Source organism: Cotesia typhae, unplaced genomic scaffold, assembly GCF_013202065.1.
Source record: "Cotesia typhae breed Kobodo isofemale line unplaced genomic scaffold, CoteBio_Ctyphae contig_33, whole genome shotgun sequence".
Taxonomy (NCBI): domain Eukaryota; kingdom Metazoa; phylum Arthropoda; class Insecta; order Hymenoptera; family Braconidae; genus Cotesia; species Cotesia typhae.
The window spans coordinates 2,626,808-2,642,317 of record NW_027423741.1 but is presented as its reverse complement, the minus strand read 5'-3'; the positions used below and the strand labels follow the sequence as shown (position 1 = coordinate 2,642,317).

Below are 15,510 nucleotides of genomic sequence, written 5' to 3'. Positions count from 1 at the left end.
ATTTTATTTCTGTGATCCGAGTTCATCGTTTTTTATTAAAAATTTTTTTTATGTTTCGCTTAAATTTTCCGAGTTTCATCAAAACTTATAATTAAACATTTCAACGTCCCACAATTATTTCGGGATATTCATTATTTTTAACAAGCCGTATTTCAATAAAATTAATAGACTTGAGCATATATTTGCACAATATCGTGATAAAATAACAAATTTTCATTTTATAATGAGAAAATAAGATTGATATTTATTACAACTGGTGAAAAAAAGATTTTTAATTAATTAATATTTGCACTGATGAATTTCTACATTATAATATTGAAATGAATTTTGTATCTTGTTTTCTACTTTTTTGCATATTTTTTTTTTCAATAGTGGCAAAGTTTTTGTTTGATAAATAATTAAAAGAGATTTAACCGTAACACAAAAGACAACTTTAAGAAATAAGACATACAATAATTTTAACTTATTAAATAAATAAATAAAAATAACATTAAGCCGAATAAACTAAGAAAAATATTATTTACTGAATACCACTTGTCAACTGTTGAATCAACTTCGTCTTTACTGTTTAGTAATCGCATTTTAAAAAGTGTAAGCTCTCTTGTAAAGGGATTACATTCTCCAAGCCTCGACCGTATTTTTTCTATAAGGGTAGTAATGTCGCAAGGTAAGTATAAAGCAAGCTGGGAAAAAGATGTGGCTTCTTAGAGATGTAAAATAAGAAAGGTTGAGCAGTGAACGGCGAACGACATTACCCTGTCTATCTTTTTGACGAACCCGGGACGAAGACAACGACCAGAAGAGTCGAAGGGATGCGGGGGAGGCGTATCCAAATAAAAAGTTAAATAAAAAGAAGATGATAGCTATATAGGCAGCAGTTGAGCTTGTACAACGAAAAAAGTGATGAGGGGTCTCAGGGCTCTTGAATGCCAACTGAATGGAAAGAGCTTCATTATCGCGACAGTCAGGGCAATTCGTGAGTTCAAAACCTTTAGTGAGGGATGCCACCGAGTGTAGACTACTAGTACCAGACTGTTTCTTATTAACACCCCGGGCATCGAGACTTTTACAGTAAAAGTACAAGTACATGTCAGAAAAAATAACCTGCCTGAGCAAACATTTTTTCGGGACCGAGCTTATTTTGCTTTCAGAGCTCGACAGCCATGCGGATTGTAGGTTTTTTGAATTACCCCAAAGAGGGAGAAATTATAATAATTACAATTATTCAAGTGTTTTTAGCGTTAGATCTCAGTCTCCGAAACTAAAAACGGTTCAGCAGATTGCGGACGTAAGTATATTGATCGGGGCTTGAGTTGGCTCGAACCATGGACACTCGAATTGCTGGTCTATCTGGTTGCCAACAGCAATATCTTGGAGACTGCTGCACCAGCATTAGTTCACCAGATAAAGGAGCCACGTTGTCGCGAATGGTAACCAGTCTGTCATTTTTTAAGTGAAATATCAAACTCAGCTTTTGCTATAATAGTAATTATACTTATTACTGTAGTATGAATAACTTTTATGTTTTTTATGAAATATTCAGGCAGTTACTCGGCTGCTCGCTGGTTACCTGGTAATTAATGTACCGTACGCAAGTAAACTCCATTCGCTAAATTCCTCAATATTTCACGTTAAATTACCAGCCAACAAATAGCTGACTCGAGGTTTCTTCTCTTTTTTGCACCACCAGCACTGCGCTGCTGTGTGTTTAATGGATTTACGATTCAATGTTTGTATTTAAGCGGAGCATGTTTTAGAAATTCTTTCACGATAACGTGCTATTATATTTACGTTTTACGTCATGCTGCTTCGGCTCTAGAATAATCAGCTCTTTCCTAAGCAAACTCCGTGAAAAATTTTCTAGAATGGTCTGATAAGTCCACATATAATTTATTTCTGTCCTGATGTGCCTATATATGGCCTGATATAGTCAAACAAATTTTTTTTATCAATGATAATTTTTTAAATATCCGACAGATGGCACACGGTTGCTGAATTGTCTCCTTTCAAGAAAGTTAAGTTGTAAAACAATAATAATTTTTTTTACTCTCTTGAGAAGCTGATCTTGTAATACATTTAATTGATGTACACATTTTGATAAGAAATGAATAGTTTAAAAATTAAAACAAATTATTTTTTTATTTTTATAATCATATATGGTCTTATAAAAAAATTTTCAGAAGATTAGTTTAGAAGGTGGAAGTTGTTGAAGATTTACGAGAAAACTCGGAGATTTCAAACTTAAAAAAAAAAAAAAAGCAAAAACTTTTTTGCCGTGAAATGAAATTTGTAAATATTTTTGCAGATATTCATAATGGACACGTATAAAGCATTGTTATGATTATGATTGTGCTGGTATGGTGTAAGTATAAGAGTGTCGAAATGGGTAAAATACCCGTACTAGCTTTGGCAAGTACCTGAAAGCTACGGGATTTATGAAGCTTCTATAAAAGCACTCCGGATGTTATAGACGATGAAAAGGTAAAGAATATTATCGAGATGTCGTAAACAACTCGGGAGATATCTTTGTTGGTGCAGACTAATACTCGACAGCTGAACTTACACCCCCACGATTTAATGTAACAGCGTCCCTCGAGGCAACACTCTCACACGAGGACTTTATTCTCCAATACTGTATATAATATCAGAAGGGAAGAATCGTATTTCAATGGCACACGATATAATGCCGAGCACACTCTAGTCCACTAGAGACTACAGATATACATGCACAACTAATATATCGGGTTATTTAATTTAACGATAAGGGTATTGAATTTCCCGACGCTTAATTGCAAACAGACCAATTGATTTATAGATCAAACAAAAAATGGCTTATCGCCCTTCAAAGCGGTACGAAAAGGTGATCGTGTCAGCGCATGAACCCTTTATCATCAAACATTAGCTCTCTGGGAGTCTTGGCAATTATTTAACGTAATTTTGCAATGTAAAATAGTTATTAACTCACTAAAATTTTTGGTGATTCTGTCCAATTGATTATCCAGCTTTATAGACGTTGTTAAATGTCGCGGAATTTTTTACTCAGAGCATTCGCTATACACTACACCTATCAGTTTAATAAATACTCGCGATTTATCACCAGTCGAGAGTCGATTTTGCTTGAATCTCAGGTAACGTTAACTATTTTTCTTTCCTTGTGCTACCAGCGCACAAGCTTTTACGCGTTTACCGCAGAACATTCTCACTCCATACTCGATTTATTCTCGCGATTCCGCTGACAAGTTAGATGTTTCACTTTTCCTTCTAGTCTCTATTGACTTCATAGAAAAAAATTGTTATTATTCTGATCTATATAATTAATAAAATGAGCAAAAATTTTTCTCCGACGTTTTTACTATTTTATTTTTTTTTTTTTTTGGTGATAGTAAATTTTTTATAGCATTATTGCTATAAAATTTATTAAAAAAATACCCTAATTAATTTTATTATGATAAAAGACTCCTTTTATTCATAATTCATAATTCTAGGCGATTATCATTATTATTTTTTTATTTCAATAATTTAATTCAAAAATAAAAACATCTAACTGTCGAAATAAACAAAACGGTAAATAACTATTAGCCAGAACCTCATAGGCATTTACTGTCTCTTACTCAGGCTCATATAAAACGTTAAAGTCAAAGGTAAGTAACCCGGGATGTTCGTAAAGTTTATCCGAGAAGGCCGTAACCGTCAACCAGATCACTTTTCACAAAACCTCAGACTACACAGTAGCAAAAGCATGTAGACGAACTTGCAGGTGTTTTCACTGTCCAGTTTCCAGCATCTGTGTGGAGGAATAATTCTCCTTAATTCTGTTCTGTGGCCACTGAGGTCCAGAGCGTAAAATACGAGGGATTTGTTGTGTAAGCTAGATCTCTCCTGCTCCTTGCTTAGCTCTCGGCTTGGAAAATATTGCTTCTGAATTTATGTCTTTATTTTATGGGTATTTAAGTCGATTGGAGCATCATAAAAAGCCACATCTACATGCTGGTTGCCTTCTGTGTAGTACATACTCCTTCTCCATAATCCTTTATACTTTATTTTATTTAATCTTCTGTGTAAGGCTTGATGGAAACATGCGAACGTGATTTTTCTCCATTCCCGCGAGTTAAACTTTAATTGCGGATTAACTTTATTGTTTTGGAGCTAAGTCTGTTTTTACGGCAGGACAATAGATTTTTGTAAGTAAACTGGGCAAGTATAAGCTCTAGTAAAAAGTTTATTTACAGAATAAACTGTTGGGTTAACATTTATCATTGATTGCGACTTGACCCGGCATGTCAACTCCTTTACTTTGTTTTAATTTTTTTAGACATATATTCTAAGAAAAAGTTTTTTTCATTTAAAATACTAAAAAAAAAAATTTTTTTTTTTTTTTTTTTTAAGATCAAATTCTGTCGGCATAAATATTTGAATATCTAATTCCAACGAGATGTTTACATAGAATCATGTCTCAATTTTCCACCGACATGATTTAGATGAATGAGAGTAAAAGGTAAGAAGAGAAAGTAACGGATGAAACGAGCGCCGACCAGGAGAACCGATCGAGGATCAAGGGTATAGGATCGAGTAACATACATTCTACTCGTGTACAGTTTGAATAGAAGCCAATGAGCTTGCCAGCCGGCGGGCAGTAATAAACTTCGCTTAATTGAGAATTATACCTTTTTTACCACTCAACCTGTAGAAATAACCCTGAGCTTAATTACCTTGTCAATTTTTCATCCCTTCTGTTCGGATCAAAATGTACATACATGAATTTTCACTCTCGTTTGTTTTTTTTTTTTTTTTATTTTTTGAATGAAAAATTCAAGAAGGATTGATGAAGTCGTTGAATTTATTTTGACTAAACAAATAAATTCAGACCTTGAAAAGTTTTCTCATTATACTCAGTGTAATGAAGCAATAAGCGAAGAATAAAAATTATAAAATAAATTTAATAAGTCTCGAGAAAGTTTTTAATAAAATATAAAGCATAATATACCTAGAAAGGCCGCGCCAATTAAGTGTTTTGGCTCGAATCTCAGACAAAGTTAATGCAATTAAACGCCGGAGTAATTAAGCGAGAGCTTATTAAAAGCTCTCTTTTTTTGCAGTTATATTTTGATTAATGGATAAACATCGTCGAATTGGGAACAGAACATTTTTTTATTCGGAAAAAAATTAAATTTCGAGACGATACGAGGGCTTACTTAATGAGTATCCAAAGCAGAACTTTTCCATCCCGAAAAAAAGCGAAGAAACTGAAGGAACAAAAAACGTACCTCAAACAATCTCGACTCTCACTTAGTACGCGTATTGTGTTTGTAAACAGCGAAGATGGTTTCAGCATATCAATTACCAAGTTCAGGCTTAAGTGGATGAGAGATGAGATAAGATTGGGGAAAAAAATTACCGAAGAATAATTCAATTGTCAATTGATATTAATTAGTTAGAAGAAAATTATAAATTTATATTTTTGATTTCATTTTAAGTTCGCAACCTTGTCTCATCTTTTATTATTTAAAAAAAAATCTTTTTTTTGCGTGTATCAAAGTTAATTTTTTTGTATCAAGTTCTTTATGACACGAATAACGCAATCTTTAAAAAAAAGTTTTACGCTAGTAACTAGAGAGTTGAAACTTAACAAGTAAGAAGTAGACTTGTAGGTTGTACTTTTTCATCTCTTCCAGGTTCAGTTGCCGTATCCGAAGACGGAAAGCGATGTAGGTTTATTACATTTTCAAAAGTTTTCTGGCCCTTAATCTGGACATTTCCCTTGAGGACCGTTTCACTTCGGCGACACTCTTGATAAATTTTATGACAAGTTCGAAGCTCAGACATTACTTCAATTATTCCGGAGCTCAATGGCTGCATCGCGCTTTGACATACGTATCTATCATATTCCATCATGACGTTTTTAAAGTAAAGTGCTTTTTTTTCTGTTTCTGTATATACGTTTCTTTTTTTTTATCCTCGTTCATTCAAGTGCATTAATAAATATAAAAAATTCTAGTAAAGAACAAATATTGTATAAACGGAACTCTTGTGACATCGCTTACCGAGATTAAAAACGTCGATTTTAATGAGAGTGAATGTGTCACGCTCTATCGGGGGATTAAAAAAATCTTTTTTCTTTAAAAAGTTTTAAAATTCCAAATATGAAATAATGAATTTACTATTGCGAGTTATTTAGTAGAAAAATTTTTGATTTGAATTAAAATTGATAACTGTAGTTAAGTGATCAATTTTTTTGAATTTTAATTGACTTTATGTTAATTATTCATTTTTCAATAAACCTATCAATTTTTTTTTAATTATAAATTTAAAAAATTTATAAATTATTTTAATGATTATTTAATTAAAATTTTCCACTCATTAATTTTTTATAAAATGCATTCATTAAATTTTTCTCCAGAAATATATCAATTAAATTTTAGTAATTATAAATTTTTAAAAAATACAGCAACTTAGTAATAAAAATAAACAACATTTTAAATTATGCATCGATTGAACATATTAAATTATCTATTCATTAAAAAATGATTACTGAAACAATTTTTAATCAGCCATTTATAATTTAATTATTAATAAAATAAAAAATGAATATTTAAAACGTCTAACTTTTGCAACCCTGTTTAGAGAAAACTACCAAACAAGTGGCATAAAATCAGCAACTCGAGAAAGAACTAACTTGACTTAAAACCAACAGAATCTCAGGCTTGGAGTGCAGTAGCATATAAGTCTGTTGAATCAATAACATAACTCGAGGAACGGAACAGAACGCAAAGAAAGCATAAGAAACCGAAGTAGACAGTTTTGTTTGTGTAACACATCTGAAGAATGCTAAAGTTAACACATAGCAAGTATAACAAATATATTGGCCGACAGGATTAGATTTATGTCTCGTTTATTTTCCTAGACGAGCGTTTCCGCATTGCTAAATAAGCGGCTCTCGATTAGATGGATTTTGCAGTTTTCATAAAGGCTTGAGGTTCACTATAAACTATATAAACCTGCAACACTCTGACAGAGTCAGCGGAGGGATGTGTGATAGTAATATCTGGCTTTTGTCTAAACCCGACACCCAAACCGCCAACCTCTAGCCCTATTTTCATCCAGCCTACATTGAATATAATAGACATTATATAATACACGGACAACACAAGTATGAGCGGAAGCTTTTCCAGTAATTTATTGGTTATTGACTTATTAAATCATACAAGCCTCTGGGCTACGCCTGGATCCTGGCTTCATATAGATAACCGGATAACCTTTATTATGTATGGATATATTTGTACGTAGGTATGTAACCAAAGGATGCAAAAATAGTATCCGTAGTTTAGGTAAATTTACCATTCGACCCAAGAATTATGATTATTAGATTTTTTTTTAACTTGTGCAGCGCTATTTAACTCGCTCGAGATTTTCACCCACGAGTTAAATTTGTGGTGGACTGTATTATGAAAATTCCGATAAGTGGTGAGTGGCCTGATAAAAGTTTGCACAACAAGCAACAAAATCTGGGTTACTATGTACTCATACGCGGTATTTAATTAAAAATTCCGGGGTGCCTGATAATTACTTGTTTGCTAAGAAAATTTAATCGGTACAGTTTAGACGTTACAAATAGTCAAAATAGCTTCAGAGTTTTGAATAAGATAACATTTTTTTTTTAATATCCTTTTTTTTTTTTTTCGATCATCTGAATTTTTTGTACTATCGACCTAAAAACTTAAATTTACCACAATGTCACATTGAACATGATAAATATCGAAAACTAAACAAGAAATACCGGCAATGAAATTAATATGTCTATCAAAATAATTAGCAATTAGAGCGTTTGTGTAGGATGCCAGTGTAGTCGATGAGTGCGTGGAGTCTGACAGAGGCTACTCAGGCTGTCCAGAGTGCCTTGGAGGGTTGGAATGTCAGAGGGTCAGACACGTGTACCCTTTATACACAGACAATCCCAATAAAGTTTTTATTGGGTTACGTACTAACTGTCAGCGACTCTTTAATATATTATCATATTATCTTATACAATATCATACGGCTTCAATTTTCAATATGGAGAGCTCTTCAAAATTAATACGCATACCCCGCGGCTTTTACTTTTTTCTGAATTGTAACATAATTAAGTCACTTGCAATGCATTCGTTATCTCGGCTCGTACACATGTAAGCAGTTATTTATAATTATAACTAAAAAATTATTATTAAATTGTCTAGGAAAGTTTGATGATACAATTTTTAATGATCATCTCATTTCATTACTCAAGCATTGATGTTTTAATAACGTCATTATACATTGGAATTTTAAACTTTTTCAGGACTCAGCTTTTGAGTTAAGTAGTTACTTTTATATTGAAAATTCATTGGAAAATGTCAGTTGAATATAAATGTTATGCGAGTTTTCGTGAATGTATATTCGATGATATAGATAGGATGTATGACGATCGAATATCTTCAATGAATGAATCACGTTTATGAAGTAATTCAAACTCTATAGATCCCACGGGGCTTCCCCCTGCCATTTAAAATAAGAAATTGAGTTTAGCGTTATTGTAAATTGTAAACGAGAAACTCAAGTTTTAAAATGAAACAATGTAACAATACGTATGAATTGGAAGAAAATAATTTTAAAAATTCAATCCGGCGTTAAGATAAAAAAATATTTATACTTCAAAAAAATTTTTTTCTAAATTTTCTGTTAACTTTCTACGTATTTAAATTTTTTTTCCGTTAAATTGCATAAAAAAATTCTAGAATTCGCCAAAATATCAATTTTTAACTTGCATAAAATTGATAAATGGAATAATTAATCTCAACAAATTTTTAAACGAAATAATTTTTATACACAGTATTTTAATTATTGATACTAGTTCCTCAATTTTAAAAATTATAACGATCAGCACACACAGAATATATGAGTAGCCAAAAACCCTGTAAATATAAAATATCAATGATATTTTATTTGCTGAGTGGATTGGTTCGCGGTCAATTCGTGATGAAATTTTGTCGTGTGTGGACTCGGTGAATTATCAGCAAACGGTTGTCCGTGGTTAACACACTATGTGTGAATCAATTTGGCTGACTCGACGCGTTAATTTACGCGTGTACTATTAAATGTCTGTTCTCCATATGTACATATGTATAAGTGAATATAGTACGAATACATTAAAGTAAATTGATCGATCACCGTTATGAAAGGTTCCATGGCAGAAACGAGGAGAATGCGCCGGTACTAAACAAAGTAAAGTTGTTTTTTCGTGAAACTAACAACGAACAAAGGTAGCTTGTAGCCTGAATCAACTTTAAAAGGGTCAAAGTAGAGTGATCAGAGCCGGATAATGCATTCGTAAATGTCGCGGTTTTTTATTTTTTCTAGGGACTGGTTCTCTCGATATTCAAAGGCTCGTCTGCTGAAAATCCCCGGGTTTGTCACTGGTGACAAGCTTTGTTTTATATTTATATTTATCTTTGTTCCGTCAGTTAGAACCTTTATTTAACGTTGCTGGTTGTCGAACAACCAAACAAATAAAAAAAAGATAATAAAAGAAGTTGGAGACGAAAAACGAAAAGATTAAGATGCCACGCGGAATAAATAATGGGGCCTACTTGTCCTCGCACTTAAATTTACGCTATCGGCTCATTCATTTTTATGTCCTATCACTACGGAATAAAATATCATCATCCGTAAGATCATGTAATTTTTCTCACGTAAGTATTATACCTGTTTTTCTCGCGATTTCGTTTATCTGCTTTTGAATTACTCAGTAGGGCCACGTACGTTATTTGAATTCAATATCGTTAAATAAAATAAAAGTAATGATAATGATTATGATATGCCTAAAAATAAAACGGCATGGCCTTCGTCGACTAGTTCTGAGAAATCATTACCCAGTAGGGAATGAAAATAACAACTTGAAATGATATTTTATTATCTATGTAGCTTGATATGACATTTAATCAAAACGAATAATAGCAATCTCCTATGACAGATGACAAATAACAAAAACAAATTATGTTTTTAGATACTGTAAAAACAAAATACTTTTATTGAGAGAATTTTTTTAAATAAAATTCTCAAATAAAGAACATATTTTTAAATAAAAAAAAAAATCGTAAACCAAAAACAACTTTTTAATTCAACAATTGTTTTTTTAAATCTTTTTGGTTCAAAATTTTTCCCAAATGTATTTTGATACATGAAATATAAAATCAAAATTCTCCAAAAATCTGATTAGTAATTAATATAATTCTTAGTTCCTTTTCAATCGATCATTATAAAATTATTTCGAATATATTTCATCACAATATGCTGAATTGAATTAAAAATTTCCATGTCATAAAGTCAATCAACCTTTAAGCTATCAAAACATCAATAAATCGAAAGTCAAAAAAAATAAACAAAATGTCAATAGCTATCAATCTAGTAGATTTTTTCCCCAAGACAAAGAAAAATGAAACCACCAGTAGAAATAATACGTGAGATTGCGTGCTGACAGAGCTCAAGCAATCGCGGATATCGATTTATTTCCGGCCGCAATCAAATCACAATGTCTCTAAGTGGTCATATCCCGGCAATACCGGTTCTTGATAGTCATAGTATAGTCAACGATAATCACTCATGCTCGTCCTGTCTACAGTCTGATATTGACTATTATTTTCAGTTTACTATTAACTATTCCCATCCATCAGAAATTTATCTAAATCTTCTTGACAAGTCCGATGTATTTTCATAATCGAGAAACTTTAATCGACAAGCATGTCAAAAAACAGGCTCCCCATCATAAATTCAACTGATCAAATAATTAAATTACATCGGAATAAATTGAAGACAGCAGATAAAAGTTTGCTTGACATTACAAGCAAAATGAAATGAAGTAAAGTGATATCACTCTCCATAACTCGCAGCAATCAACTACAACAAGGGATTATTATATTTAATAGCCACTGGATCATTTGGTGTCTTGGTAGTTTCCGGCATTGCGTGAAATTAGAGAGGAATTAGAGAGAGTTTTAAACCCCTCGCCTCCGAGGTGAGGGTTTTGTTCCCAAGTTCTGCGGTTTTCTGTGCGTATGTGTGTGTGTGTGTATTTGCGAGTAAGTGAAGACTTATATACCTCGAGAGCACGAGTAGGCTGGCGCCAGAGAAAGACAGTCGGAGTAAAAGAGAGTGAAATAAAACGAGAGTATAAGGGCCTACGACGACCCCTCGATCAATATCCCATCCAGTGGCGTAGCATGAAAAACTATTTGTTTCAGTAACTATGCTCCTACATGCTATCATACAGGATTACTCTTTCTAATCCGATAATGTCGCTTCTGATTGTAAAGTTTCATTGGTTGCTAATCATCTTTTTGACCCAGATCCTCCAAAATGCTACTCTAAAAGCTGACCAGTTCTTTTTCGAACTAAGCTAGTCATAGCCAATCAAATTCTTTTTCGACAAAAATAAATGACAAAGGTTTTCACTGAAAATCAAGAGCGAAATTAGCGCGCGTATCACTAAAATAAGCGTCGCAGAGTGTAACCAAACTCGCTATCACGGATCCAAATTTACCGTTAACATTTTCGGTATAAAGGACCAAGCTTGTCAGTCCAATCACTTTGATCTGACCGCCGTTGATTAGTGCGCATCAGTCAAAAGATATCACCGGTATTAAAATAAAAATGAAACGAAAAAAAAAAAAAAAGTATAATAAAAGATTGAGTTTTAAAGTCTGGCGATTTATGTAATGTATAATATTCTTGGTCATAATCTCCTTTGGCTCTCAGCACTTTATAAGTTCAGTCAGCCTTTTAAGTTTTATTCTCTGCGTAGATGAGCGCCGTCAGGTTATATCATTGAATTTTAAATCATATTGAAAATTTTTATGTACAAGTACTAAGTACGCGCGCGCGCGTGTGTGTGTGTGTGTGTGTGTGTCTGAAACTAATACTGGGGTTTTTTATCTTTGCAAGATTATACTCTGCCATGAAAAGAGGAAAGTTAGGTTCATTCACCACGGCCATGCATACCCCAGAATTTCAGCATTGAATTTTATACAAACGAGCCTACCGAGTTACGCTCAAAGGGATTAATAATTTTCAATCGATCGCATGAATATTTCAATCAATTCTCCACTCTCGCGTTTTATGTTATTATAGGCCTCTCCTTTTTTTTTTTTTTTTTTGTTGAACCGCGTCCATTGCGATATTGCAATTATCTTTTAATACAAATGATTCGAAAGTACATATTACAAATAAATGGGCAATTTTAGTGTCAACATTTGCGAATAAAATTATATCATACGTATTGAAACAAATATTCATTTTCATATATTTGTTTTTATACGAATTTAATAAAACGATAATTTAAAATTAATAACTGATAATTGATAATGAAATTTTTTGAATATTCATTGATATAATTTAATGATCAAGTTATTGAAATTTCAATTACCACTAATTTATGTCTGTGACATTAATTTTCAACGGCAATTATTGGAATTTAAATCATTTATTTTTAATAATACGAGATGTGGGATCATTAATTAATAATTTGATCATTTTATAAGAGCAATAATTTTCTACAATATTTTGAATGGTGAAATCGCTTTCTATTGTTTGATGGAAAAATTACTGCTCACATAATAAATTAATTTAATCTAAGTAAACAAAATAACATTTGATTAACACCATGACGGTGTATATGTACTTTGGTACTCTTGATGATACACAAGTGATGCGCAAACGCGATTACTTTGAATATTGTGATAGATACTCGATCAGTTTGATTATATAAAAGTGAAAAAATATGGTAAGAGAAAAAAGTGTAAGAGAAAACTACGGCTATGTTATTTGGTCGATCTCGATGTAGATGCAATTGAGAGAGAAAAGAGAATAAGGGATCGATTTAACTGGCGACTAAATGAAATGTCCAACCCGTTATATTCCATTATCGTTGGCACTCTACCGATAAAGTGGCCAACTAAAAACATCTGGGAGATTCTATAAATCGTGTGATGGCCGTTGATCGGTTCGCTGGAGAGATACTGCTAGATATTCAAATTCAATCACGTATGTTATTAATTTTGTCTTTTTTTTAGATAGATTATTATTTGTTATTATTTTTTCGTTGCCTACTTATCAAATAATGTTAAAGTCTTTTCACAAAAAATGGGTAGAAAAAAAGAAAAGAAATAACAATTCAAATATGTAAATATGAGATAAATATTTGGACTTTTCTCAGAATTTTTTTAGCTTATATTTTAGATCATTATGCATTAGTTTGCTCTCGAGGACTTTGCGGATTGTTAAAATTGAGAATATATGACAAGGAAAACATTTACTTTAAGAAAGTCCGAAATACTTAAAATTGTTTTCGAGGGAGTTAGAACACAGCCAAGTTAATACAAAAATTTTAAATGACATTTTTCAAATACGATAACTTTGAATTGTTGTACGATTTTATAATTGAAATTAAAAATTCAATTCAATATCATATAAATGTTTAGTCAACAAATTATTCGAATAACGATGGCAAAGAAAAACATCCGCGATAGAGTTACTCCGTCGCAAAAATCGTAAACTCTGCGATCCCTTTGACACAAAGAGATCCGGAAAAAAACCAATTGAATAAATTCGATGTAAAAGGTACGCATTTGAAATAAAATATACAAAAAGGTATTTGTAACATCGAATAATAATTCCAGTATATAAAGTACTAGAAATGGTATGTAGATACGCTCTAGTATTATAAATATATATGTGTACTACACCCGGGACTTTATACTCCGCAAAAAATTCCATTTGTAAGAGATTTATCAGCATTGTAATGGAAGAAGAATGTGTTTGAAAAATTTATGATAAAAAAGAGCAGAGAATAGAATAAAATAAAATAAATACCGAGTGATATTCGTTTCATGAAGCTTCGCCTGTATGTTGTGCGGTAACGAGAATATCGTGCACCTCGTCGTATATCAAATTTAATAGAGATATCGTTCTATTACGAAGCAATCGGTCTTGTGAATTGTCACGAACAAAAAATTGGACTTTTTCTGCAAGTTTAAATCTGACATGATAAAAGTTAAGTAAAATCGATTGAAAGTTTGAAAATTTTGTTTAAATTTTGTTGAAAAAATGTGCTTAGTGTACTTAAATTAATTAAATAATTAAACTATAATTAATGTTTCATTTTATCAAAACTATCTCAAGACTGTAAATTTCTACAATAAAACGGATCCGAAGTACAACAATTATATAAAAAAAATGTATCTTTTCATTTGCACGACATTGAGGTTCTTCCTCTATACTACTGCTCATGTGAATAAAATAGTAAAAGAGATTTTTTCGAGATCCGACGAGTATTATCGACCTAGAAGAGCAGAACCTTGGCATTCAAGTCGGTGATGCTCGAGGGCGGAATCGCGCATATTTTTTTTTTACTTTTTTCATAAAAGTTCTCTACCTTTTCTGGGGGCATAGTTTTATACATTATACATATATAGAAAAAGAGTATCTCTTTACTTTCCTCGTTCTGTATACATATATACTATTCATTCCAATCTGGCGGACTTTTTCCCTTTTTTCCATCCAGTCTATTGTTGGACTAGACGCTTTGAAACAACTTTTCACTCTAGAGTCCATTTGTACTCACCTAACTCGTATTATGAGTCGTCGGTCTATTCGCGGTGCAGTGGGTTCTGCCCCTGGGTGTATAAATACGGGCTGAAACAACCCTCCTTCATCCTCCTCTTCTATTCTCGGTACTCCGTCATACATCCAATCATCCCTCCACCTGCTTCTGTCCTGTCAGGCGTCGCTTCTCCAAGGGCTTCCCTCTGAATCATTATAAATTCAACATTTAAATTTATTAATCCTTCTGATTATACTCAAACTTTTAGTAATTAACAGTTAATTATAATAATAATAACAATAATAACAAAAGGAATAATAATTAATATTATTACACGAATGAGGTGAATTTGTGCCAGATATGTCGAGGGATTAATTTAATATTCTTTCATTGTTTTAAAATGAAAAAATAATAACAATAAAAATTTCTAATGTCACGTATCCGAGTTTTCGTTTCTTTCCTTTCATTAAATATTTTCAACTTTATCCTGCAGTCTGTTGTGATGCGACTACTGAGTGTAAATGACATTTCTGTCAGAAATTAAACCCGAGAAAAATTTTATCCGGGCAGTTGGCCAATTCTCTAACGTCCTGACTCACGATTTATCCAGATCCACCCTTTCGCTCAAAATTTTTCCTTTAAATTTCTCAAGATAATTTCATAAAGAATTAAAGATAGCAAAGCGCGGGTTTGATACCGTAGGGGAGTCTTAAATTTGTCTTAATAAAAGTGACAAGATGAATTCGCGGATATATAACCTTTTTCTCAAACGTAACACGCGAGTGGATCTATCTTGATCCAAGGCACGGACTCGCGATATTTCTCGCGACCTCGTTGTTTCTAATTGCCTCGTTAGTCTGCGGAGCTCTTGTTCTCTCTATACTAAACTTGCTATTTTCTTGTTT

General features: G+C 32.3%; 1 protein-coding gene across 3 annotated transcripts in view; it reads right to left on the bottom strand.

Annotated features, from left to right (window-relative positions):
* Positions 1-15,510, bottom strand: part of LOC141526261 (uncharacterized) — a 112,626-nt gene that overhangs the window by 86,104 nt on the left and 11,012 nt on the right. For 2 of the 3 annotated variants that reach the window (XM_074241168.1, XM_074241167.1), the window contains exon 2: positions 14,627-14,810. The exons of the other annotated variant lie outside the window; for it this stretch is intronic. The gene's annotated coding sequence lies outside the window, so the exon portion shown is untranslated. The remainder of the gene's footprint in view (positions 1-14,626; positions 14,811-15,510) is intronic. 3 annotated transcript variants of the gene reach the window in all.